Source organism: Podarcis muralis, chromosome 5 (assembly GCF_964188315.1).
Source record: "Podarcis muralis chromosome 5, rPodMur119.hap1.1, whole genome shotgun sequence".
Classification (NCBI taxonomy): domain Eukaryota; kingdom Metazoa; phylum Chordata; class Lepidosauria; order Squamata; family Lacertidae; genus Podarcis; species Podarcis muralis.
This window is the reverse complement of record NC_135659.1, coordinates 73191018-73217607: the sequence shown is the minus strand read 5'-3', so window position 1 is coordinate 73217607 and position 26590 is coordinate 73191018. Positions and strand designations below refer to the sequence as shown.

Below are 26590 nucleotides of genomic sequence, written 5' to 3'. Positions count from 1 at the left end.
CGAAGGGAGGGGGGGGGCACGGACGGCGGAAGGGGGCGGGGCGCGGTTGCAGAAACCCGCCAATGCTTCCACCTCATTGGGAAAGGGAAGGGGTTGGGCCACCTAAAACTCTCCGCCGGGGCCACATCCTGCCTCCCAGCCCCCTTTCCTCCACCCACGGAGGGAGGGATGTTTTTAACACACCCCCCCGCTCACAACCCTTTGGTAGCGTTTCTCCAATCTGAGGCGAGCGCCCGCCGACGCCCCCTTCCCCTGCTCAGTCGCGCAAAAACCGAAGTCTCCTCCCTACCCCTTATTCCCTCAAACCCCGTTTCCATAAGGGGGGGGGGAATAACCCCTTCCGTCGCGCGCGAAGCCCAGCTCCCTCCGCCCTTCGCGGTCTCCTCAGCACTTCAGCCAGCCGTTTACACTCTCGGAGCCACTGGGCAAAACTCGCTCTCAGAAGCGCGCGCGCGCAGAGAGAAAGAGAGAGGGAAACAAAGTTAACTTGTGGGGAGAGAGAAAGAGCGAGCGGGAGCTAACTTGTGTCCAAAGGCAGATACAAAGTAGCCCCCCCCGCCCCGAAGGCGACCTCTCTTGCTCTGCTCCTCTGGGGTGGGGAAACCAACTCCACCACGCGGAGCAGCCCCGAGGCGGGGAATTTCGCCCCTTCGTAATGTATGCATGTAAATGAGGCGGGCGCAAGGGGTGGGCGCGGAGAGGAACTCGCGCCTCTGAGGCCGCCGCCTCCTTCTCCTCCTCCTCCGCCCCCCCCCTCAAACCCAGGCGGCGGCGGCGGCAGGAGGCAGCAGCGGCAATAACAGAAGCAGCTGCGCTGACAACAACACGTGTTCGCTCGGGCACCATGGAATTCGAGGAGCTGGGGATTCGGGAGGAGTGCGGCGTGTTCGGGTGCATCGCCTCCGGCCTGTGGCCCACGGAGCTGGACGTGCCCCATGTGATCACGCTGGGGCTAGTGGGGCTGCAGCACAGGTAGGGGACACGGCGGTGGGGGGGGGGAGACGGTCTGGGGAAGCGGGGGGAGGGTGGGTTGCTTGCGAGACAGCGGAGGAGGAGGAGGCCGGCATGTCCGGGCAGCAGCAGCAACAGCAGCAGCAGCAACTCCCGGCGACGGCTCCTCCTCCGCCCGCTATCGCCGCCGCCTCAGCTGCCGCCGTCCCTCAGTCCCTCGCTCTGCTGCCTCCTCCCACCCCGGCAAGGGGAAGGGAAAAAACTTTCACTTTTGTGCGTCCCTCCCGGCGTGACGCTGCGCGCTGACGTCACGGGGCGGGGCTTTAATGGTGGTGTGCCGCGAGATTTTTTTCCGGTAAACAGGTGTGCCGTTGCCCAAAAACGTTTGGGAAACACTGGGGTAGAAGATGCTACACATGATCATAGGTATAAAACCAGTGTTGAGTAAGAGTCAAGGAACACTGCCTCCAGTGCTGTGAGGATTTCAATGCCTCTCTGGCTTTGCAAGACCCTCAAAGGCAGTAAGGGGAAATGGCTCTAAGGGGAAAGAAAGCAGTGATCTATTCACCCTGCCCTGTTCAGGGCTCACAGCTACTACTTACAGAACCTCTGCCTGAAACTTTTCTTCCTCCTCCACCACTTCCATAAATTACCTTTATATCCCATGCTAGAATTCCTTGTTCTACCCCCAAACACATAATAATTGTTATGTACAGAGCGAGGATCCTAGAACAATAGGCAGGTAGGATCCTAGAATGCAATAACCAGATTGGTTTGCAGGAGCAGCCCAATCAGGCCCCAGGAGGAAGTTAATCAGCCTATTAGGTCCGGAGGATCCTAGAATGCAACAACTGATTGGCCTGCAGTAGCAACCCAATCAGGCTGCAGGAGGGAAGCAGAATCAGCCAATCACACGGGACCCATTGTGTAAATAATGTATATAAAGCCTGAGGTTCTGGGGGGAAAGTCAATTCACTGTTTACGAGATGCAATAAAGAGCATGAAATCACTACGTGACTCTGAGTATATTTCAATAATGCAAGGGGATCAGGCGAAAGGCCTGTCTACTCCAGCATTCTGCTCTCACAGCAGCCAGCCAGATGCTTAAGGGAAGTCCACAAGCAGGCCATGAATGCAGAAGCACTTTCCTCACTTGTGTTGGCCTTTGTGTGGAAAGGATGTTGGGCTTGAAGGGCCATTGGCCTGATCTAGAAGGCTCTTCTTGTGTTCTTATGCTCCCAACAGCTGGTACAAGAGAGGGCTGTTGCACTCACAACCTTTCTGTGGACTTCCCACAGACATCTAGTTAACTACTGTGGGGGACAGGATGCTGGACTAAAGAGGCCAGCAGAGCTCTTGGGTTTTAATGCTTCATCCAAGCATTGTCAAGGCAATTGAGCTAGGATGCAGGGTTTGTTTTTTTCAGTCTGTCATTCATGAAAAGAGAAAGATCCACCTCCACACTCTATAAAGTATGTTCTCAATTGAAAGCTGGTGATAACACTTAAAATGTGTATGCATTTCTAGGAATTAAAGCCACATGTTTTAGCAATTGAGGGTGGCTAGTTTGAAGCTTCAAAATGCAATCACTCTGGTTAAAATGTTAATTTGAGTGTAGACCTGGCTCTCCTGGACCAAATAAGAGTAACAAGCATATCATTTCACAAAGGTCAGCCTACAAAGAAACAGGAGAAATGTAGGATGTAGATCAGCTGAGCAGCCTTTCTTTGCTTTTTCTTAAAGAAAAGCTGCCATGGCACTGAACTCAGCTGCACTTTACTGTCACTCAATGTTTGTGCTTGGAGCTTAACCTGAGAAAATGTCTGAGCAAGAATCCAAATTATGAATACTGTCGGACTTCCGGAGGCGGCGCGAAACCGTGATGGCTGACCTCTTCGAGCTGTGAAGAGGGGCACCGCAGAAAAGGGTTGTTCGCTACGGCGCAGCGGCAACCCATGAAGATAAACCACGAGTAGAGTGAGCTCGTGGCCGTGGGACTCGGCGGGCACCTGGAGCGAACCCGAATTCGCGGAAGGAACCCCGTAAGGGGCTCTGGAGTGAAGGAGGGGGAGCGGTGCTGTGAGTTCATCGCTCTTTCTGCGGAGGCGAAGCCGCGAGGCTGTCACGGATGAGCGCCGACCTTTCTTCCTGGAAATATCAGGCTGAAACAACAATCCCGTGAGTAAAGACTTGAAATTCGGTGGAATAAATTTAAAGAATTTGGCTGAAACCGGGAGACGAGAAAAAGGAAGTCCGTCTTCCGGCACTGCTTTTAAGATCAAAGCAAAGGACAGGAGGAGCTGAATGCGCTGTGTGGGGAAGCGTTAAAGAGGGACGTTCGTGCATTTTTAAACTGACTTTTAAAGAAGAAACACAGAATTACCAGTGAGTAAACCTTTAAAAATTAATTTGGAGCGGTCCCCTTGCCTTGGGCAACAGAGGTTTTGATCTCCAAATCATCGGGCTGCCGGGGGGAAGTTGCCTTAACTGTGGAACTGTTACAAAACTCCTAGATACTTTTGGATACTAAAGTGACACTTTTGAGCTCAACTAGCTAGACTGGATATTGTTGCAGGCACCTTGTTGGAACTTTGTTAAAGTTTGGAAGTGCTCTGCAGAATCTGCTTTTTAAGTGTTTTGGGACAATTGTGCTTTTAAAATTGGAACAATAGGGATTTTAATGGCGGAAAAGTTGCCTTCTTCTTACTGAACTTTGGTGGCACTCCCCCTAGAGGATTTTGGGAATATAAAGGCCTGGGAACAGCTCTATTTGTTTACTTTCTCTCATTGGATTGTTTTTGAAGTGGACTTGTCTTTCCCATGGGATTACAATATTTGACCTTGAACATTGACTGATGAGTGGTACAGGAAAGACAAGAGCAGCCAAAGCTAAGGAAGCTAAGGAAAAAGAAAAAGCGAAAAAGCAGGCACAGCTTGTACAAACAACTTTGGCTCAGGGACGCAGATTATCGGTTCCAGCTGTGCTTGCAACGCAAAAGTTAGAAGTTGAAAAGCCTAAAGAACCTGAAGAGAAGGATATGGCAGCAGGAGGATCAGAGGCTGTTCTGAAGCAAATTTTGGAACAACTGTCAACTTTAAATCAAAAAGTAGATAATCAATCAATCAAAATTGACCAAGCTACATCCTCGATTCAGAAATTGACGGATCAGGTTTCCCAACATACACAAGCAATTGAGAAATTGCAAGGAGCAACAGAAGAGAATCGTAAATTAGCAGGGGAAGCCATTCAAATAGCAACGTCAGCTAAGAAAGAGGTCGAGGAAGTTAAAGCAGAAGTCAAGCCTCTGCATAAACAGATTGGAGACCAGCAAACCTATCTTTCTTTGGTGGAATTGAAAAATCGGGAGACCAACCTCAGATTGAGGGCTATTCCAGAAATTGAACAAGAAGATCTGATCGGATTTTTGACAACAGAATTCTCAAAGTTCTGGGCTATAAAAGAAGAAACTGATTTCAAAATAGTATCGGCTTTTCGACTGGGAAGATTGGTAAGAAAGGACAGATCTAGAGACTGTTTGATAGCTTTGAGAACAAGGGATGAGAGAGACAAGATACTAGGCCTTCATTTTAAAAACTCACTTGAGATACAAGATAAAAGGGTGGAAATTTACAGAGATATACCTAAACAGTTATTGGACTTGAGAGCCACCTACTCAGAATTGGCAAAGTTGTTGAGACTCAACTCAATTCCTTATAGGTGGGAGTTTCCACAAGGATTATCATTTTCCTACAAACAGAAGAAGGTTAAAATAAGAACACCAGAGGACCTACAAAAGTTCCTGCACGACCACGGAGAAGATCTCCAAAAAGAAGCAGCAGCTCATTGGCCCCTACCTCAATCTGGGCCTATACCGTCTGGCGGCGGAGGAACGCCTATACCCTCGGGACCAGAGGACAAAGAAGACACACCACTCTAGGTGGAACAAAATAATTCAGGATGTCTCTGCAGCTACTTAGTTGGAATATAAATGGCGGAAATTCCCCGGAGAAAAGAAGGAAGATATTTCACATATTGAAGAAAGAACAATTGGACATTATTTGCCTACAAGAAACCCATGTGACCAGGCTCCACAGAAAAGTTTTGGTTAACAAAAGACTAGGCCAAGAATTTATCTCATCAGATAAGGTTAAGAAAAGAGGAGTGGTGATCTACGCTAAGGAGAGCCTGATGCCCAAATTCTTATTTAAGGATGAACAAGGAAGAATCTTGGCGATTGAAATCCAGACACAAGGAGAAAAAATCTTGATATTAGGAATATATGCTCCAAACGACGGGAAATCAGAATTTTTCAAGAAGCTGCATGAGACTTTGCTGGATTATTTGGACTATAACAACATCATAATGATGGGAGACATGAATGGAGTGGTGTCTACACATATGGATAAGTCTCAAAGTCAAAATTTAACATCAGACGGTAGACTGCCTAAAACTTTTTTCGAACTGACAGACAATTTGGATTTGATTGACATATGGAGGACAAAGAACCCCCTAGGTAAAGAAGGAACTTTCTTCTCTGAGGCCCACCTGTCCTGGACAAGGATCGACCAAATCTGGACGTCTAGAGGGCTGGCACCTAAGACCAGAAAGGTGGAAATCTGCCCAAAAACATGCTCCGACCACAACGCTCTGAAATTAGAATTCAGACTAACTCAATCCGGTTCCTTCAGATGGAGAATGAATGACACACTATTAAGAGATCAAGAAATTGTGAAAAAGGCCCAAAAAACGCTAAAGGACTATTTTGAGATAAATTTGAATACTACAGTAGAAAAAAGAACGATCTGGGACGCAAGCAAAGCTGTTATGAGAGGGTTTCTGATACAACAGAACACAATTAAGAAAAAGCTCTGGAATGGAAAGAAGGACAAAATATTGGAGAAAATACATCAAGGAGAGAAAAAATTGAGAACTAAACCAAAGTCAAAGGAGGTGCTGAGAGAAATCAAATTCCATCAAGCAGAATATTCTAAGTTGATAAATCAGGAGATTGAATGGAAAATTAAACAGATGAAGCAAAGATCGTTTGAATCAGCAAATAAATGTGGAAAGCTGCTAGCTTGGCAGCTGAAAAAAAGACAAAAGCTAAACACAGTTACAAATCTAGAGATTGAAGGAAGAATGGTACAGAAACCAGAAGAAATTAGGAAGTGCTTCCACAGATATTTTAAAGAACTTTATGCACAGGGGCCTCAGAAAGAATCAGAGATAGATCAATTTTTAAAGACAAATGGACTATCAAAAATAACTCAAGATAAAAGATCAATCTTGAACTCTACAATAACTTCACAGGAAATTGAAGGTGCCATTCAGAATATGCAATTAGGCAAATCTCCAGGTCCGGATGGGCTTACCTCCAAATACTACAAGACTTTGAAGGATTATTTAATACAACCTCTGTTGGAGGTATGCAACCAGATTATGGATGGGAAGAGGGCACCAGAAACGTGGAAAGAAGCTTTCATCACATTGATACCTAAGACAGAATCTGAAAAGACTCAGCTTAAGAACTACCGTCCCATCTCACTCCTGAATGTGGATTATAAAATATTTGCAGACATTTTGGCAAGTAGACTTAAAAAGGTCTTAAATGAAGTAATTCACAAAGACCAAGCAGGCTTTCTCCCTGGTAGACATTTATATGAGAATACCAGAAACATCATTGACATTTTGGAACTTTTGCAAACCAATAGGAACACAAGGGCGGTGTTAATTTTTATTGATGCGGAGAAAGCATTTGACAACATATCTTGGATGTTTATGAAGAAAAACTTGGAAGGGATGGGAGTGGGACGGGGGTTTGAAAATGGAATACAAGCAATTTATTCAGAGCAGAAAGCTAAACTAATAGTGAACAATGTGGTGACGGAGGAATTTAAAATTGAAAAAGGGACACGACAAGGGTGCCCTCTATCCCCTCTTTTATTTATTTCAGTCCTGGAGGTGCTACTGAACATGATAAGGGAGGACCGGTTGGTACAAGGGATAGAGGTCGGAGTGAAACAATATAAACTGAAAGCTTTTGCAGATGACCTAGTTTTGACACTGCAGGAGCCAGAGCCCAGTACAAAAAGAGTTTTGGAACTTATATCTGAGTTTGGTCGGGTGGCGGGATTTAAGTTGAACAAACAAAAAACTAAGGTTCTGACCAAGAATTTGACACTTACAGAAACAGAGGGGTTCCAGAGAGAAACAGAATTAAGTGTGGTCAAAAAAGTGAAATACTTAGGGATCTATTTGTCTTCCAGAAATTTGAATTTATTTAAAGACAATTATGAGAAATGTTGGTTGGAAGTTAAAAAGGACTTAGAAATTTGGTCAAGATTGAAACTTTCCTTGTTGGGAAGAATCGCAGCTATAAAAATGAATGTATTGCCGAAAATGTTGTTTTTGTTTCAAACCCTACAGATCGTGGACAGAGTGGAATGTTTTGGAAAATGGCAGAAGGATATATCTAAGTTTGTCTGGCAGGGCAAAAAGCCTCGAATAAAGTTTAAAATATTAACTGATTCGAAAGAAAGAGGAGGGTTTGCCCTGCCGGACTTGAGGTTGTACTATGAAGCTGCAGCCTTCTGCTGGCTGAAAGATTGGTTTTTGTTGGAAAACACTGATGTTCTAGATCTGGAAGGATTTGACAATGCTTTTGGTTGGCATGCATACCTATGGTATGACAAGGTTAAAGTTCATAAACTGTTCAGAAACCATATTGTCAGAAAAGCAATTTTTGCAGTCTGGTTGAAATACAAAGACTTATTAGAGAGTAAAACACCGAGGTGGTTATCACCGGTGGAGGCCAAGGCTCGAAAAAGACCCAATATGGAGGCCTACTGGCCGAAATATTGGGAATTAATTGAAAAAATTGGAGATAACTGGAAGTTGCAGAGTCAGGATAAACTAATAAATAAGGTGCGAGATTGGTTACACTATGCTCAAATTCAAGAGGTTTTTAAAATGGACAAAAAAAGTGGGTTTCCAGGTGGAAAAATCGAAATTAGAGACGGAATTGTTAGAATCAAAAACTAAGACACTTTCGAAAATGTATAACTTGCTGCTTAAATGGAATACACAGGACGAGACAGTTAAATCTGCCATGATAAAATGGGCACAGGATGTTGGACATAACATTATGTTTGAAGACTGGGAAAGGTTATGGAACACCGGAATGAAATTCACGGCATGTAGTGCCTTGAAGGAAAACATTATGAAAATGATATACCGGTGGTACATGACCCCAGTCAAGTTAGCTAAGATTCACCACCTGTCTGACAACAAATGTTGGAAGTGTAAGGAGGCAGAGGGGACCTTTTTTCATCTCTGGTGGACCTGCCCAAAAGTGAGGGCCTTCTGGGAAATGATTTATAATGAATTGAAAAAGGTATTTAGGTATACCTTTCCCAAGAAACCAGAGGCCTTTCTGCTGGGTATGGTGGACCAGAAAATGTCAAAGAAGGACAGAACTTTGTTTATGTACGCTAGCACAGCAGCAAGAATACTCATCGCAAAGAGTTGGAAGACACAAGATTTGCCCACGCTGGAGGAATGGCAGATGCAGTTGATGAACTACATGGAGATAGCTGAACTGACCGGCAGAATCCGAGATTTGGATCAAGAAACAATTGAGGGGGACTGGAAAAAATTTAAAGACTATTTGCAAAAATATTACAAACTGTATGAATCTTAAGATAGTGCACGATCAGGAAATGTTATGCTTTAGCAATTATGATTAAGTAAATGGTAAAATAAGTGATAAAAGAGAAAAGGAGACAAATTGAACTGAATATGTTATGTTTATTTTAAAGGTATTAAAACTGAGATATAATACATTGAATTTGGATACATAACAATTGAAAGTTACAGTGAGGTATGAAATAAGGCAACAAATTGCTGACATGGTTAATTTAAAGAACGCAGATCCGGAAGGGGTGGGGAAGTCCAAATGTATCTATTTCTTTCTTTTTCTGTGTGTGTGTTGCTTTTTGTATTGTTAAAAAAGAAAAAATGTTTCTTGTATCTATTGTATGTGTCTGCAATGTACAAAACTATGGAAAGAAACGCAATAAAAAATTTATAAAAAAACAAAAATAAAAAAAAAACAAATTATGAATACTGTCTGATAGTTTTGAGGATTTCCTTCCTTCCTTCCTTCCTTCCTTCCTTCCTTCCTTCCTTCCTTCCTTCCTTCCTTCCCCCTCGTCTAAGTAATTAAAGGTAAAGGGACCCCTGACCATTAGGTCCAGTCGTGGCCGACTCTGGAGTTGTGGCGCTCATCTCGCTTTATTGGCCGAGGGAGCCGGCGTACAGCTTCCGGGTCATGTGGCCAGCATGACTAAGCTGCTTCTGGCGGACCAGAGCAGCGCACGGAAACGCCGTTTACCTTCCTGCCGGAGTGGTACCTATTTATCTACTTGCACTTTGACCTGCTTTTGAACTGCTAGGTTGGCAGGAGCAGGGACCAAGCAACAGGAGCTCACCCCGTCACGGGGATTTGAACCACCGACCTTCTGATTGGCAAGCCCTAGGTTCTGTGGTTTAACCCACAGCGCCACCCGCATCCCTTTTAAGTACTTAAAAGCCTTACTAAATCAAGTTATACTAAGTCTATAGCATCCCCCTGATCCACCAAGCTTGTAACTCTATCAAAAAAAGAAATGGGATATGTCTGGCATGATTTGTTTTTGACAAACCCATGCTGGGGCTTAGTCATCATAGCATCCTTTTCTAAGTGCTCACAGACATACCGTTTAATTATCCGTTCTAGGATCTTTTCTGGTATTGACGTCAAGTTCATTTGTCCTCCTTTTTGAAGATGGGGACAACCAGTGCTTTTTTCCAGGAGGCACTCAAGGGTATGCAGTACCAGCACTTTTTTTGTTTGTTAAAAAATGTGGCACTTACTGTAACAACTTCATGGTGAGTACCAGCAACCATTTTTATAGAAATAAAGCACTAGGGACAACATTTGCCTGCCTCCATTCTATGGGGACCTCATCTATTCTCCAGGAATTCTCAAAGGTTATAGATAGAGGCTCCACAGGCTCCTTTAGTACTCTTGGGTACAGCTCATCAGGCCCTGAAGATCTGAATTCATTTTAAGTAGCTAGGTGTTAGATCACCACCTTTCTTCCTATCTTGGGCTGAACCTCCTTCCTTGCATTGTTTACCCTATTATCACCAGAACACTGCTTTCCTTTTGGGTGAAGACAAAGGCAAAGTAGGTGTTGAGCAATTCCACCTTCTCTCTGTCACCCAGTAGCATTTCTCTGTCTTCTCCGTGCAGAGGACCTCCTACTTGCTTGTTCTTCCTCTTGTTTCGAACATAGCAGAAGAAACTTTTTATTATTTTTTATTATTTCTAACCTCTCTCGCAAGCCTGAGTTCATTCTCAGTGGTGGCCCACCTGACTTTCTCCCTGCAACTGTTGGCTCCTTGTGCACTCTTCCTTTGTGATTTCCCCTTTCCCACTTCTTACACATGCCCTTCTTAAATTTAAGCTCATCTGTAAGCTCCTTATGTAGCCACATTGGTTTCTTTGGATGCTTTCCAGGGTGGGGGGTGGTTGTCAGAGCTTCCTCTGCCTCTGCACCCCCATATGACACCTGATTTCAGCTTAACTTCTGCTCAAGTTCTTCAATTCTGAAGTCATAACCATTCTGCTGGTGCATCTCACACAAGAGACTTCACTGGTTGTGGCTTATTAGTACACCGTACAGCTTGCCGATATTATTTACACCACATTAAAAAGATTGGACGGCTTTTTCTTGGATGCGAGAAAGCCTTCATTCCCACTGAAGATTAAACAAGAAAAATCACTTTTGATGTCACTGCAGTGGCAATGATTGTGCATTTGATGTTGTGCAGTAGAATATTAGATTCATGCAGAAGCCCTTTCAGTGGAATTTTACCATTCAACTTGTTCCTTCCCAGGTCTTTGCTTTCAGTTGATACAGAAAGTAACAGCTGAGAAGTGTAAAGTACACACCCAAACACAGATCAATTAGAAATGCCCTCTGATCATTTTGACAAAGAAAACTTTGAGATATCATTTTCTCCACAATGCAGACTATGTTCTGGTTAAGGGGAGGGGGCATGCATGTGAAAACCACATAGCAACCCCTGGAGTTCTATGTAGACACAATCCTTAACTATACTGTTTTTCTTAACCATGGTTCAGTTTTACAGGTGAATACCTAAACTATGGTCAAGGACAGCCTGCAAATCAGTTTTCAATGCCAGTCTTGAAGTGGATTTCCAAACCATGGTTCATGCTTACAGTGCTGTAGCTGCACTAAGCAAACCATTATTAGGCAGTTTTACCTCTTACTCTCTTGCAAAAGGTAGCATGCAGATTACACTGGTTTCTCCTTATATCCACCTTCTGGGGCAGAGCTTAGGTCAACAAGCTGAGACATTTTGAATCTTAACTTTGATTGGGTGGGGAGGGGGGAATCCACCAAAACCCTGTGGTTAGCACTGGGATGGTTAATATCAGACTTGCCTGTTGGGCACAAAGCAGCCTGAATAGAACACTACACATATGAGTACACATGCAAACATAAAAAGCAACTCAGGCAGCCTAGAACAATTTAAGGGGTAAATCCAGACTCCTGGCAGGCAGCAGATGGCGCATCTTGGCTTGACGGAGTGGGGCAGACACTTACACAGCCTCCCACTTATACTGGCCCAGGTGGAAGGTGATTTGACAGGGAGGAATAACTGCTTATTTTGCCAGCTTCCAAGGTGGCAGTGTAATGAGGCATGGAGTGGACCTCAGCATGGTCAGTACAAGATTCAGCAGATCCTATGCTTGCCCAGTCCTGCCCAACCCCTCCCTGCCCCTGGAATGCCCTGTTGGGGACATTTCCACTAGCTATCACTAGTGGGAATGTTGCCAGTAGTAGCTTCTGTCTGTCTGGGCAGGTACATTGGGGTGCTCCTCACTGGAGGGACTCCCCCACCAATGTTGGCAGCCAGAGAAGGGACACCTCCATATAAACCCAACCCCCTCCAACACTGTGGAGAGGGAGATGAATTGCTTTGCCTTGCAGCTCTTGTACTTCTGATCTAAGTTTTCTGTATTTGTTATCTGAACAAGCAATGCCTACCTTCACAAGATCACAAGGAAGCTCACCCTCCCTCTTCTCTAAGCATAGATATCCAGTCTGTAAAACTGGACCCCAAACTCCTCAAGCAACTGATCAAATGAAATGTAGCATAATGATACTTTATTATAGGGAGCTAAGAGAAAAATAGATGTATAGATTTCAGAAAGGTTTTTCTTTTTTTTAAGAACACATTTGAAGGGTTTCAGGCTGCTCCTTACAGCCTCATACCTCATAATGGAATGTGTGTGACAATGAATCCTCAAGAAAAATTATCATCCTTCAGTGACATAAGCAAAGAAACAAGGAGCCATTTACATTGCTAGAGCATTGTTCAGAAAATGATAGGGATAGGGATATAGGCACCATCACCATTCTCTACTGTCACTAGAAAGTGCAGCATCAATCTCTAAAGTACAATGAACACTGTGCTATATGAAATCCATCTTGCAGGAGGTAGCCTTAACTGTGCCAGCAGAAATGTTATAAGCGAAGCTCTGCAAAATTAGAAAACTTTGCATAAGGTCATGGTCTCAGATAGTACATTCTAGCCACAAGGTTTATCTGCTAACTTTAGGATTTCTTTCCTTTGCGGTGGGGACAGGGAACCATCCTGCATCTATTTCAATGTCTGTCTGCATTCTATTATCATGTTGTTCCAAATGGTTTTTACGTAAATTTATTATTGTGAACCATCCTGGGCTTCCTTTGGGGATGAAGGGTGGTTTATAAATGTGAAATAGGCAAACAATGAATAAACAATAGTTGAATAGTAGAGCACGCGCTTTGCATGCAAAAAATCCCAAATTCAATCTCTAGGTAGGGCTGGAAGAAACCCTGATCTGAAACCTTGGAGGGCCACTGCCATTAGTGTACATAATCCTTAGCAAAATGATTCAGTAGTTTTGACCCAGGCCACATGCACACCATTCATTTAGAGACCTCTATTTTCCTACCAGAGCTACAATTCCCAGATTTCCTGTGAAGAGAGATTAATCGATAAACCACTCCAGGAATTGTAGTGGCCTCGGTATAAGGTAGCTTGCTATGAAATTATTGGATTTCTGAAGCCTACATTTGCAGGGGCAGGGAAGGTATACACCACTTCTGATGAGCGATGTTGCCAAATTCCCTGTCGTTTTCTTCATCCTGTGATAAACAAACATGCTGACAAAAATGCTCCATATTTCTAGTGCTTAGTGTGCAAAGTTTGCTTCAAACATCCCACCATTTGGAGAAGGCAGGGCTGCCAACTTGAATAAAATATTGTGGGGGCCCAAGTAAGCCCTGCTCCGCATAATCAATCACGTGATGCTGTGCGCACACACCATTTGAATGGGAATGCCCATCAACTTTGTTAGGGCCCAGCCCCCCTCAATTATTTTATTGTGGGTGCCGAACCCACCCCCCCAGCCTCCTATGGGAGAAGGGAAAGCAAATGCTTATTAACAATGAGATCTGCCTTTTTGTGCACATGTTGTGTAGGCCTGCCATGTATTCCTTTGGAGAGAATGAGCAAAAGCTTGAATACCCTCCTTGGCTATGGGGAGCCTGTCAGTCTCTCACCAACCATAATTGCCACCTGATATAACATTTGAATGCTGCAGCAGTCCCACGACCTAGCTAGTTTTGACTCTCCCACAGCACCAGCACATGCCAATTAAGTTCCTAGCACTGAATTTTATATGAGCCATGGAACTTGAAACCTGCTCTCTTGTCTTTCAGCTTCCCTTTCTTTTCCCATCCTACCAATCAAATGGCTTTACACCCACCCTCCCACCCCCGTTGCTTCACTAACAGTTCAGTCAGGGTTCAGACAAAAGGACAACACAACCAGCAGAACTTTCAAAAAGCTGGTAGATAACAGATGAAAATCCACCACACAGGGGGCTGGCCCAAGACATTGTGTGGCCTGAGGCAAAGGACAAGATGGTGCTTCTTCCCTTTCATGTCCATGGGAAGGGCTATGGCTCAGTGGAAGAGTACATGCCTTGCATGAAAAGGCTCCCAGGTCGCCTCACTCAGGCTAGAGAACAGAGTTGACAGATCAACAGTTCCAAAAAAATGGGCCCTGCAGGCCTATAATGCCTAGTGGGTGGATTATCAGGATTCTAAAATGTGGAAGTCACATAATATTCTATGTGGATTAAAAGAGCAAGAGGACATGAAAATAAAGGCTGCCATTGGCTACTAGCCATGATGGCAATGCTCTGCCTCTACGGTCAGAGGCTGTATGCTTCTGAAGACCAGTTGCTGGAAACCACAGAAGAAGAGAGTGTGTCTTGCATTTGAGTCCTGCTTTTGAGCTTCCTGCAGGAATCTGGTAGGCCACTGTGAGAACACAATACTGACCTAGATGGGCCAATGGTCTGATCCAGTAGGCTCTAATTGTGTTCTTAACAAGGAACAGCCATCATTTGGCCAACACAGCACTATGCATAGGCAGCCAATGGTGAGGAAGTCCCCCCTGCCCAGCCTGATGGCCAACTTCCTCCTGGGAATCCTTTAGGGCTTAGGACTAACATAACATGTGCATATAAATATAGGTATGTTGTTGATGTATTAAGGAAAAATCAGGAGGGTTCGAGATTATGAGGACATGACCAACAGCATATCATAGTTAACAGGAGATAAGAATTCACGACATAAGCAGGAGCATACCAAGGTGCATACAAAATGCTTTGCTAACACTTCAAATATAGAAATGGATGAGCACCAGGTTTCAATAGCTAATATGCTTACATTATGGATTTCAGCAATAAAATGCTTAGCTAAGGAAGCATAGCTTGATGGATGTCTCAGATAGACCAGCGGAACAAGGCCAGATACTTGTGTATTTAAAGGAAGGATGAAGTAATGTTCTTGTCTGGGACAGATAGCAAAGAACTAGGTGAAAGCGCTTCGCCAAGAGACTAATGGGGCATTTGGGAACCAGTCAGAAAGAGACAAGCAAAGTTGAATGGAGATAAGGACAGGGGATAAAAGGCTATGGCTGGTAAGGTACAAGAAGTTGAGATTTCTGCCCATAATGGCGATAAATGAGTAATAATGACCACATAAAGATGTATGTAGGATCAAATGCAACAACTGCTGTGCCATCATAAGTATTGGGTTGGAATTGTACCAGCACTACTGGATTTCATGCCAGCAATGTTACGAGTGCAGCAAATGACCCATCTGCCACATGCAGCACAGGATTTTTGCATAAGCTGATGTCAAAAGCTGAATGTGGGCAAACCAAGGGCAGGACTCAGAATGCCTTGTTTATGGGTCTTTGCTGATTATCAAAGACACAGCTAGGATGGTTCTACTTGCTATGTGCAAAATTAACGTGCTCTCGCTTTAGTTGAACTCCACCTGTTGTACATCAACATAGGTCTAGCCAGGATGCCAGAACAGCTGAATCAGTGGAAGCAAATTGTAGCAGAGTTTTTAAACTTGCAAGTTCAAGGCAGCTCACTGGTTACACAGATCCACAGGATCTGGGTGTTCAACAATCGTACTTTAAGTAAATCTCAGAGAATTTGCTTCTCTTCCTCTGACTGAATCATTGTTAGTTGCTCTCTGTGTTACAGAGTGATGACTGGTGTTGCCAGTCTCATGCTATGGAATACTCTTCCAGCAAAGATTCAGCAGGCATCCCCCATTTTGACTTTTAGGCATCTCTTAAAGACCTTTTTATGCCAGAAAGTCTATGCCGTTGTTTAAAATTTTCTTGTGCAGCCAGTGATTTAAATCAATCAGTCATTTTATTTGTATGCCACCTTTCCATAGTCAAACCATGCCCAAGGCAGCTTACAACATATGAAAAAAAGCACACAACTGCAAACATAGCAAAAGTAGTCATAAGCAACAAACAAAACATCAAAAAGTTCACATCCAATTAGAACAATTTACACATAAATCCTAAGATCCTATTTATATCTATAGACAGATCTCTATCTAGATATATAAAAATAGCAGCAACAGCAACACCCCCCAATAAAAAACCCCCTAAACTATACCTCAGCTTTGTTCTGAACTGCTTTGAATGGTGTTTAATGTGTTTTTTCTTGCTGTACACTGCCCTGATATTTTATGAGATGGTAGCATATACTATAAAAGCAAATAAAGCAAGTAAGAGTTAGTCCTGAAGCCCAAGACCCCTGAAGTGATCATGATGACTTTCCTTGTGTTCAAACAACCTTGTTATCAGGCCTCTCAAAAGTAATAAAAGCAGACCCTGTATAATGACTGTGTTAAAAATTTAGGCCACAGCAAGGGTGCAGTCAGACATGGGGATTATTGTGTTAAGATTTCCTGGCTATAATGCTAGTGCTTCTGTCCCAGTTTCTAACATTCCTTTTACACTGCCTTACTTGTTGAGTTATGGAACAGCGGCTTTTTGATCCGTTTACCACCTTGATTCTATGTCATGCTTAATTTCATTTACACCACTGGGCATGGCATGATAGAACAACATACATAATTGGGCATGGCATGCTGTCACCATTTATGCACATGTGTGCTTCTTTTCCCCAATGACTCATCCATGAAAATGGTGGGAAAGAACTGTATGCTGGAATACCACCCCAGTTTTTGTCAAATGAACAAGTGGTGATATGATCCATGAAAGTGGGGAAATTATAGCGCATTACTGCAGTTTTCCAGGTTAATGGGGTTGCAAACAGATTTCCCCCCTCAAATCAATTAACATGACAGTGAGCTATTGTTTCGTTTATTATTACATCATGTTTTTTGTTTTTATACTGTAAACCACACTGAGATCCTCGAAAGAAGGGTGATATATAAATAATAAAAGATTCTGCTAGGTTTCCATAACACCAGGTTTTTTACGTCATGTAAAAGGTAACATAAAGCATGATAATTGTCAGATAAAGAAAAGCTGGGGAAATAGAATAAAGTACTGTCTGAATACAACCTAAGACATTACTGCTGTCACCTGTCAGTGAACAAAACTGCACAGAACCATAGCAATTTATGTCTCAGAAAGATTCTGACAATCATTCACTAACATCCTGTTCTGAAGAAAAATCATAATTATCCAAACTCAACTAGCAGAGGGGAGGACGAGGGAACAACCCACACAACACAAGGCCTCATTTGGACCCCTTGTTAGTTTGGACACCGTGGCTCAAGAATTGTACTGAATCCTTCTGCCCCTAGTCTCAATCTGTAAGACAGAGGTGGGGAACTGGAAGGCCAGATTCTGACCTCCCTCAAGCCCCACAGGCTACTTTCATGCGTGGGTAGGGCTGCCTATCTGTCAATCATGACACCAGGTGAAAGCAAACTGTTTGAGGGCAAAGACACAGGGCTTTCCAGGAGCTGATGATCAGCAGGGCCTGAAAAACCCACTTTCGGCAGGGAGCCATGCCTTCAACTAGCAGAGATGGGCAATAAACCTTGTGTTTCCCCCCCAAAAAACCTATCTGTGACAAAGCACTCCAGGTGAACACTTGAAACGTCTTGAGGGGACCACCTGGCCATTCAACTTCATGCTCAAAGGATGCACCTTGTCCCCCTTCCCAAAGGCAAAATAACAGCAACAGCAATCCTACTAGAGCAGTATTGCAATGGATGAGCTGCTCATTGTATGATGCAGATTCCATTTTAAGCACTTTTTAATTGTCATTACTAAAAACAAAGAGAAGAGTCAACATATTTCCAATAAAGGGTAGAACAGGCATCTAGCATAAGTGCTTCTGGTATAGATGAGTCATGGGGAACCTGCACTCCTCCAACTATTTCTGGACTCTCCCCACCCCTGAACACTGGGAGGCATCTGAAGGGTCACTGGTTTCCTATCCCCAATATAAAGCATTCTGTCTCATGACACAGGGGGAGACTTGACAACCTATTGTGCTATCAAACTTGGTAGAATGTATTTAAAGTCAGTAATTTATAGCTTGGTTTGCACATGGCATGGCACACACAGAACAGTTATATACATGTCTGCTCAGAGTTCTGCCCCACTGATTGCAATGGGAATTATTCCCAGGTAGGGATAGGATTAGTCTTAGGCATCAGGCACATTCTTCTTAGTTTATCCTGGCATTTTAACCTATGCAAACCGACTATTTTGAAAGATCTTCTCCAATGCATTTACTATTATTATTGTGTGTTACTGTACTAACGTGCGTGTGAACCCGTGTGTGAATAAGCAAAAGCAATGGGCCAAATCTTCCACTTCTGCCACAAAAAGAAACTTCTTAGCCCCATATGATATGCCCTAGGTTAGAGGTGTGGAACCTCCAGACCTCACAGGCCTAATCAGGCCCCCAAGACCTGCCCATTTGGCCCATGAGGACATGTATGGCCTGCCCTACACCTGACATCATAGCTGGCATTATGCCTTCACTTGTGGCCCTGTGGCATCCCAAAGGGCGAGAAGGCCTGCTTCTTATTTAGTTCAATGCCTCTCTCTTCTCAAGGGTTTCCAAGGGCTAGGCGAGGTCAGCAGCTAAAGATACAACATGCACATGCCCTGCAAAAATGTAACCATCTGCAAAACCATAGCTGCTTAATGTCAATCTAAGCAGGAGTTTTAGTGTTTTTGAAAAGCCTTATCGACTATGATTCCTATATAGGGGGAAAGGCAGTTCCTTCCTCTAGAAGGCAGAGATACTAGATTTAAATCTAGTAAGCCATACCTTTAAGTGTGGCTTCTTACATGCTCATGACTTGACAGCTACAACATCAAGTGACAGGTTGCTTGTATGAGGCAGCCATCTCAGCACAAACATCACAGAGTAGAGATTGCACGTTGTTGAATCTCAAACACTGTATGGAGGCGATTGATGCACTGAAGTGAGAGTCCCTGGATGATAAGAAGCCACATGATGATGAGCTATCATATGATGCCTCTGCAGGTATGAATCAGCTCTTCTCCGATTCAGTTTTTAAAATGAATGACACTACATGCTACCATGGCTGATTAAGACAGTGATTTCAAGACAGACGGTGGCACTCAAATCATTTAGTAGACTACAAATGGACTACAGCAAGAAGCAGATTTAAGATTGCATAAATGGGGGGGGGGACTTCTACAAACCCATTTATGTTTTGGCTTATGTGAATTAGTGTGTATCACCCATGCCTGCTCATGAAGCAGTCAAGTGTAAAAGTAAATCCACATTCCTCAATTTATTAAGGCTCCCAAATACTTAGAAGTTACTCATTATCTCTTTCACCACAATCATCTGTAATCTAGACTTTTGTAAAACAGCCAGAATGCAGTTTCTGTAAGATAGCCTTCTGCAGCCTGGTGCCTTCCAGACTCCAGCTCCCATCAGCCTCCATGGTTTTGGTGTCAATTGTGGTCCAAAATATCTAGAGAGTCAGAGGCTGGGGAACGCTGCCTTCACCAAGTACAAACCTGACCTTCTAATTAAAATATATAATTCAGACTTGAAACCTTAGATATCACAATTCACCTGACAGCGTAAGAGCATTAAATGCATGGAAGGAAGAAAACAGCTAGAGCAAACTATCCCACTCAACAGCAGTGTATTCTTATGCAACAGAGAGATCAACTTAATCATAGATGACAACTTCTGAAAACCTTTGCTTTGAATTCATCCCTGCCATTTTTCTAGGCCAGCTTGAAAACAAAAGCTTTGTCTTCTTAAAATGCAATAGCCTCAGGCATCTTTGCAAAAATAAAAAAGTGACATATCTCAGGTCTGGGGGAAAAAGTCTGTTCCTGTTGCCTTTCAGCATCCCTCTAAAAGCTTCTCTCTACAATTTAGCTAGATTCAGATTATCCAGATCAGCATGAATTCTACAGATTAACCTACTCCTATAAATATAGGTATGAAAAGTGTAGGTTTAGGATTACATTTTAACTACCTCATTACAGCTTTATGGGTTGGAAGAAAATCGCTCGTTATTAACCCAAGACACTTTTGCCTAGTGAATTTTTATGAATTTAGAAAGCATTTGCTGTGGCAATATATGTGAATGTTACATCTATTCAGCTCATTATTTCAGACTTTGCTCTCCCCTCCCCTCCTGGGCTTGCTTATATTGCACTCTTTCCATAACTATATTCTCCCCAGCCTATCCACACACTATTTTCTAATGCATGTCCAACAAAACTGCATCCTGTGAACATGCAATCTGTATTTAAGCCTGAAATAAAACATCTCTTGAGTTTCTTTCCAAGTTTGAGTTTCTTTCCAAGTTCCAAGCTCCTGCACATGTCAGCTTATTTTTTGAGCTTGAAAATGGAGACCTTTGACTTTAGTGACCAACAATGTTTGCTGAAAAAACCCTATAGATCTTGCTTTTACCATTTAACTAAGGATGGAACCAATGAAATAAGTTCTACCAAGGAATAGCAAACAAGAAAAGGCATAGAATTACAAACTTTGCTCCTCCCTGTCTCCCCATATATGCAAAATTAATGATTATATGTTGACACGTCTCTTAACCATGAGTGATGCTAATCAAGATGGTTCCATACCATCTTGATCAGGATTTTAAAATCACCATTAGCTATGGCTAAGGGACAAGTTGTTTAGGTTTAATCTCAGATAAGCCACTCTCTCCATCCCACCCTCTCATGTTGTAGCTGAATGAAATTCTGCCTATCAGGGAAGCTACTGTGATTTTACACCCAGAAGCCATTTCCTCTTACAGTCTCAATTTAGTTGCTGGTCTGGAATTTCCAAACACAAATAATCATCATGGGATACGGATCAAAATGTTCTGGTTCCATTATTGAATCGCTTGCAAACTGGCCAGTTAAAAGCACCCTTGCTGGCAATGCTTGTGTCTCCTTTCTCTGAACAGCTAAAACTGTCCAGTTTTCCTTTCAAATAAATGATCTCCATCAACAACACTGATCTTCCTTTCATGTTCTGCAAAGCAGAAGGCCTGTAGCTAAGGTTTTGGCTGATGAATACACCCACCCACAATCCACTATGGGAGTATGTCCTCATCCTCTGTTGTGTCTAGGGGTGCCCACACATTACATTCAACAAGTGTGACCTCTGTACTTGTGCGCTTAACAGTTGAGCTGTATAAATGTGTACACAGAAATGCCTGTGTATGTGTAGAGACAGTTTGTATCCGTGCTCAGTGTAACATGTGACTAAGCTCTCATTCTCTAGTTCCTCTCCCTAATCCTCACCTTCCAACCCAAGTGTTTCCCTCTCCATCTTTTTTCCCTTTCATCCCTTTCATCCCCCTCTCTGACACATTTGCTATTGGTGGCAAGTCTTCCCGACCATGAGAACAATGCAACATAAAACACTCCTCCCCAACCCCTGCCTTGTTATCTGCCTTTTCTAAGGCAACAGTCCTCATAAGGCTCCCCCTTCCTTGTTTTGCCGTTCCCTTGAAATCCATCTACAACTTTTATCTTGACAGTCAGAGCCCATATATATCCTCCAATGGGGTTCAGTTGGGCAGCAGAGGAATATTAGTCTAAGGTATGTGCCTCAATGCCTTACATTCTAACTAAGCCCAATTTTTCTCTTCAACAAAAACATCTATAAATATGAATAATACCACTGACAAGCCACTATTGAGAGCGGGTAGCTTTTAAGAGACTCTAAAGAGCTCTACTCCTGCTCCATTACTGTGATGTTGTCTAGATTTTTCTCACACAGCCTTTGCCAGGGAAGTTATTTTCTTCACAGTTCTTTTTTTAAAAATAAAAATGAAGCAGTAGCACGAAAACCCTGCCATGTAAGATTTTAGTTCTGTGTATCCTGCTTCTCTACAGCCACAATGGGCATGTTCCAGCCAGTTATGAAGATTGAAATCCTCCTGTTTGCTGTATGTATTTACCTGGAATGAACAAATCTCAAAACTGCTAAACTTTTGATTGGATTGAGTCCGATGGGTGTTGCATTTCATTGTCTTATTACAAAAGTCCTGTACATGATGCTCTTTTAAAGGGGGAGGGAACCCCAACCCCTGTTCTTAGAAACTGTCCCCACAAAAAAGCAGGCACAACTCATCTTAGAAAGGTAAATGCAACACATCAGTGAAATCAATACTTTTAAAACAGAAAGCCACCATTCCGAAACATCCTCTACACAGCCCAACCTGCAAACCAGTTAAGCTGAAGTTTAGGGATTTAGCTCCAATGAATTGGTTTTTAGCACGTAAGCCTGGCCCTGGAGCTGTTTATTCTACTCTGATTGCAATGCCACACTTGATGAATCTGACATATTTAGAAATGGATGCATAAGCTCACCACCTGCCTTTCACAGCTTATTTGGTTCAAGAGATCACGCCAACGATGCCCTGAATTTGCTTCTCATCTCCAGCCCCCAACCCCTGCAATATTACCCCCTTCCTGGATGTTCTCAGCATATTCATGGGACTTCAAATGGCACATACATTAAAAGGAAAGTCGCTTTAGGAAACAGCATGTTTGATACCTATACATTTTCAAATGCACATCCAAGGATGCTTCATCACAACTTGTTCAGGAAAAGTACTTGCAGAAACAGGAGCCTTTGCCAAGATGGGACAGCATTTAAGGTCAATTAAAAGGTGATCGTGTTGCTAGAAGGAGCAGAGGTGTTGATTAATGTACTGAGAAGTATTTGTATGATCACTTGTAGTGCATTCCAAGTATTGTGCTTTTAAATTCTACGTGTTTCTTTTGTGTGTGTTTCTAAGTCACCTTGAGGCATTTTGTGTAAAGTTTTTAATAAGTAAATAAATAACTAAGGTTTGGGAGCTCAATAGCAACCCTGAATTGTTCACATCTCTAAGGGGCAGCAGAGCTGCACTAGCTCAGCTGGTTGAGAGACGTATTAAACAGAGCTCATGTAATCTTTACATGTCTAAACAGCACTCCATTCTGAAGTGAAGATCAAGTGTGCTACTGCTGCGGTGTTGGGTTTGACTGAGAAATCTAGATCCAAACATCCTGCAAAGTTCAGTGCAAGGCTCTGGGCAAATTCACTACTTCACAAGGCTGTTGCAAGACTAAAATAATTCTTTTGAGCTCCTTTACGGAAGGGTGTAATAAATGTTCTACATACGTCAGATTACTCACAACAGCAAACCTTCCAGTGGAGCCAAAGTTTCTAAGCACTGAATGGAGGCATTTTGCTTTGGGGAAAAACAGCATGGCGTCGTTTTGTATTTTTTAAGAGCTCAGATTTGACTGCTCACCATCCTATATAATGCATGTCCCCAAACTGCTGAAATCAGTAAGAAGCGTGTTTCTAGGAAGCAATATGACATTCCCACATTGATAGGCCAGTGCAGTAACTACGACGACATTTGATTTAGATGTGAGAGGGCAAGGTTCAAATCCCAGCTCAGTTCATTGCACAGCCTTGGGCAAGTCACTAACTCTCAGCTGCACCATCTCGAAACCCAGTGAAGGTTTCTAAAGAGGACTGAGGATAAAGGGAACTGAAGTGCACTTGTGTACTGAAATGCACTTTTAAAATAGTACTAAGCATGCACAAATGTTTCCTGCTGAAAGAAACGTAAGCAACATAGCAGGATGTGTGGAGGGGCAACAGCTCAGTGAAAGAACACGTGTGTGGCATGCAGAAAGTCACATGTACTGCCAGTTTAAAAGACCAGGTCACAAGTGATGGAAGAGGGCAGCCTCAGAACAGATCATACTGGGCCAGATGGACAAGTAATCTGACCTAGTATACGGTGGCTTCTGATGTTCTTATGATAAAACATGTGTTCAACTTATCTTGCTACGTTAGCTCTTGACTGTTATCCCTTATATATACATATCTGACAGTGACCCAGAGATCAGATCATTCAGAGACTATTCCAGCCACACTGGCTGGCAGCAGATCCACAAACTACAAGCAGAGGTCTCTCCCATTCTTGCCTGGAGATGCCAGCAACTGAACCTGGGACCTTCTGCATGCAGGACATGCTCTAGCACAAATCTCCCCCGATGAAGAAAACTTAATCGATTGCATTTAAAAAATTGAGTAGGGAGGGAGATTCCCCCCGCCCCAGCTGCCCCCTGCACAACAGTGATCTACAAATAACATTTGCAATGCAACCATCGACAAACCTGTCAGTTACCATGGACAGAACACTGGTCATATAATTTATGTCATAAAGAAGCCAACACACGGACATCAAATACACTTCACTGGGGAGGGGTTGACAACATATATTTGGACTGTTTTTATTTATTATTACCATTATTATGAATTTTGGTGCTTCTCCAATAGAGAAAGGGATTTGACCTATACTTTGGGCTCTCAGAGATTCAGAAAACTTTTTTCCTTTCCAAGCACCCGGCTATCTGTTGGCACAGTAGCACCTCTGGTCTCTTTGCCCCTTCCAGACGCTCCGTGGGACTTAAAACAGGTGGAGGGTATTGACGTAGTACAAAACGTATTTGAAATCCAATTGGGAAGGAACCATTTTTAAAAGAAAAAGGAAAAAAGATTTCATTTCTGACAGGCATGTCCAATTCCTTTATAAAACAAAACAAAACAAAAAAAGTCCAAGAAAGTGGTATATCATTCAGCAGACACAAGAACTATACCCTTTTTTGTAATAACGAAGAAAGGGGGAGAAAACACTTAAAAGTTCAAAGACCAAAGAAAGAAAACCACGCACATTAGGCAAACGTTTGAAGAAGGGGAAAAAAGGAAAATGGGTGGTTTTTTTTAATTTGAGCAGAGGAGTGCACAAGACAAGGTTGCAAAAACCAGAACTAATTGTTGTAAAGGAAAAAAACAGAAGGGGGGTTAAGCAAAAGGAAAAATATAGTTTAGGGGTGGGGGTATAGGAAAGAGAGCCAAAAAGGGGTAAAAACAGCTGCTAGACCTCACACTGCAAGGAAAACAAACGAATAACAACAACCAAGAACAAAACAGGTAGTGTCTCTTTTTTAAAAAAAGAAAAAAGGAAACCACAACCAAAAAGTAATTCATTATTCATCTTATGTTGTCAATTTGAAAAGAACAAAAGGGGGGAAAGCAGTTGGAGGAGGAAGAGAAGAAGAAGCGGGGGAAGTACTCACCAAGCAAGAAAATACTCAGAAGTAAAAATGTCAAAGGAGGAGTGAGTGAGAGACAGGGAAGGAGGAAAGAGTGAGAGAGCCACCAGCACAGACAGAGTAATAGCCCAGAAGCAGCAGCCCGAGCTACCGCCGGGTTCCCGAGCCAGCGCCTAACGCCAACTCTACCGAGCTGCGAGCAAACTGGCAGAGCTTAGAGTCCGAGCGCTAAGAGTCCTTCCACCAGAACGCACCATTGCGACGACCGAAGGGGGGGAAGGAAGCGATCACAACTCGAGAAGCCTCTCGGTTTATGCGCCCGAGAGCGCGCCAAGCAGCCGCCCCTTAAAGGCTCTCGAAGAGAGGGAAGGGGGATTTGCTGGAAAAGCCAAGCGCTTCCGAGCAGAGCTGGAGGGAAAGGCTGAGGCTCCGGTCCCCCCCCCCACTCACTCCGGTGTTTTTGGAAAAGTCCGCTCCTGGAGGTAGCGGGCTGGGAGGAGGGAAGCGAGAGGTGGAGAATCGCTTCTAATCGGCGCTTGACTGTTTTCAGAGATGTGATCCCCTTAACGAAGCGGTGCAGGCATCGTTTCGACGGTCCTGGCTGGGTCCTCCTTTGCTGGGGGTGGGTGGATCTTCGCCAGACGTGGGGCTTGGTGGTGGTGGCAGGCGGGGCCGGGTGCCTGACAAGCAGGATGGATGAGATTGATTCTGTGCAGTAGACAGCTGAGCGCAGCAAATAAAGGGAGCTGATGCAGAGACGGGCAACCTGTGGCCCTCCAGATGTTGTGGGACCACAACTCCAGTCGCCGCTGGAGTTGGGAGTCCAACACATCTGGCTGGCTACTTGTTCCCGATCAGAATCGTAGAGTTGGAAGGGACCACGAGGATCCTGCCTATCCTAATGTATTAAGATTCTGTCTGTGCAAAAGGAAGTTCTACTGCATTCAGTGGGGCTTGCTCCAGGTAAGTAGTTATAGAATTGTGGCATGCAAAAGATGCTTTGATGCTGTAACTTTCAAGTGCTTCTTGGGTATCTTCTTCTATAGCAGCGGTGAGGAGCCTGTGGCCCACCAGATGGTGGTTGGACTACAACGCCCATCTTCTCTAACCATTGACCATGCTGGCTGGGGATGATAGGAGTTGGAATCCAACAGTATCTGCTATACGCAGCCTAGACATCGCTGCAGGACCTCCCGCAGGGCTGCCTAGGCTGCGGATGTGTTCCCGAAGCACCGGGCACTCTGCTTTCAGGGTGCCCGATGCTCTGGGAAGCAGGCTGCTATACGCAGCCTAGACATCCCTGTGGGACCTCCCGCAGGGCTGCCTAGGCTGCGGATGTGTTCCCGAAGCGCCGGGCGCTCTGCTTTCAGGGCGCCTGACGCTCCGGGAAGCAGGCTGCTATCCGCAGCCTAGACAGCCCTGCGGGACCTAGGCTGCAGGTGTCTTCCTGAAGCCTGGAGAGCGAGAGGGGTCGGTGTGCACCGACCCCCTCACTCTCCAAGGTTCAGCGAAAGCCTGCATTCGCCCCATAGGACGCACCCAGATTTCCCCTTCATTTTT

The 26590-nt window shown here is 43.9% G+C and overlaps 1 protein-coding gene across 3 annotated transcripts in view; it reads right to left on the bottom strand.

Annotated features, from left to right (window-relative positions):
- Nucleotides 1-25726, bottom strand: part of RALY (RALY heterogeneous nuclear ribonucleoprotein) — a 204856-nt gene extending 179130 nt beyond the window's left edge. Inside the window, exon 1 of one of the 3 annotated variants that reach the window (XM_077929214.1) lies at nt 25481-25726. The gene's annotated coding sequence lies outside the window, so the exon portion shown is untranslated. Of the gene's footprint in view, nt 1-25054; nt 25415-25480 lie in introns of those variants that run through there. The other 2 variants (XM_077929215.1, XM_077929213.1) reach the window with 2 other exon arrangements.
- Nucleotides 25727-26590: the final 864 nt, after the last annotated feature.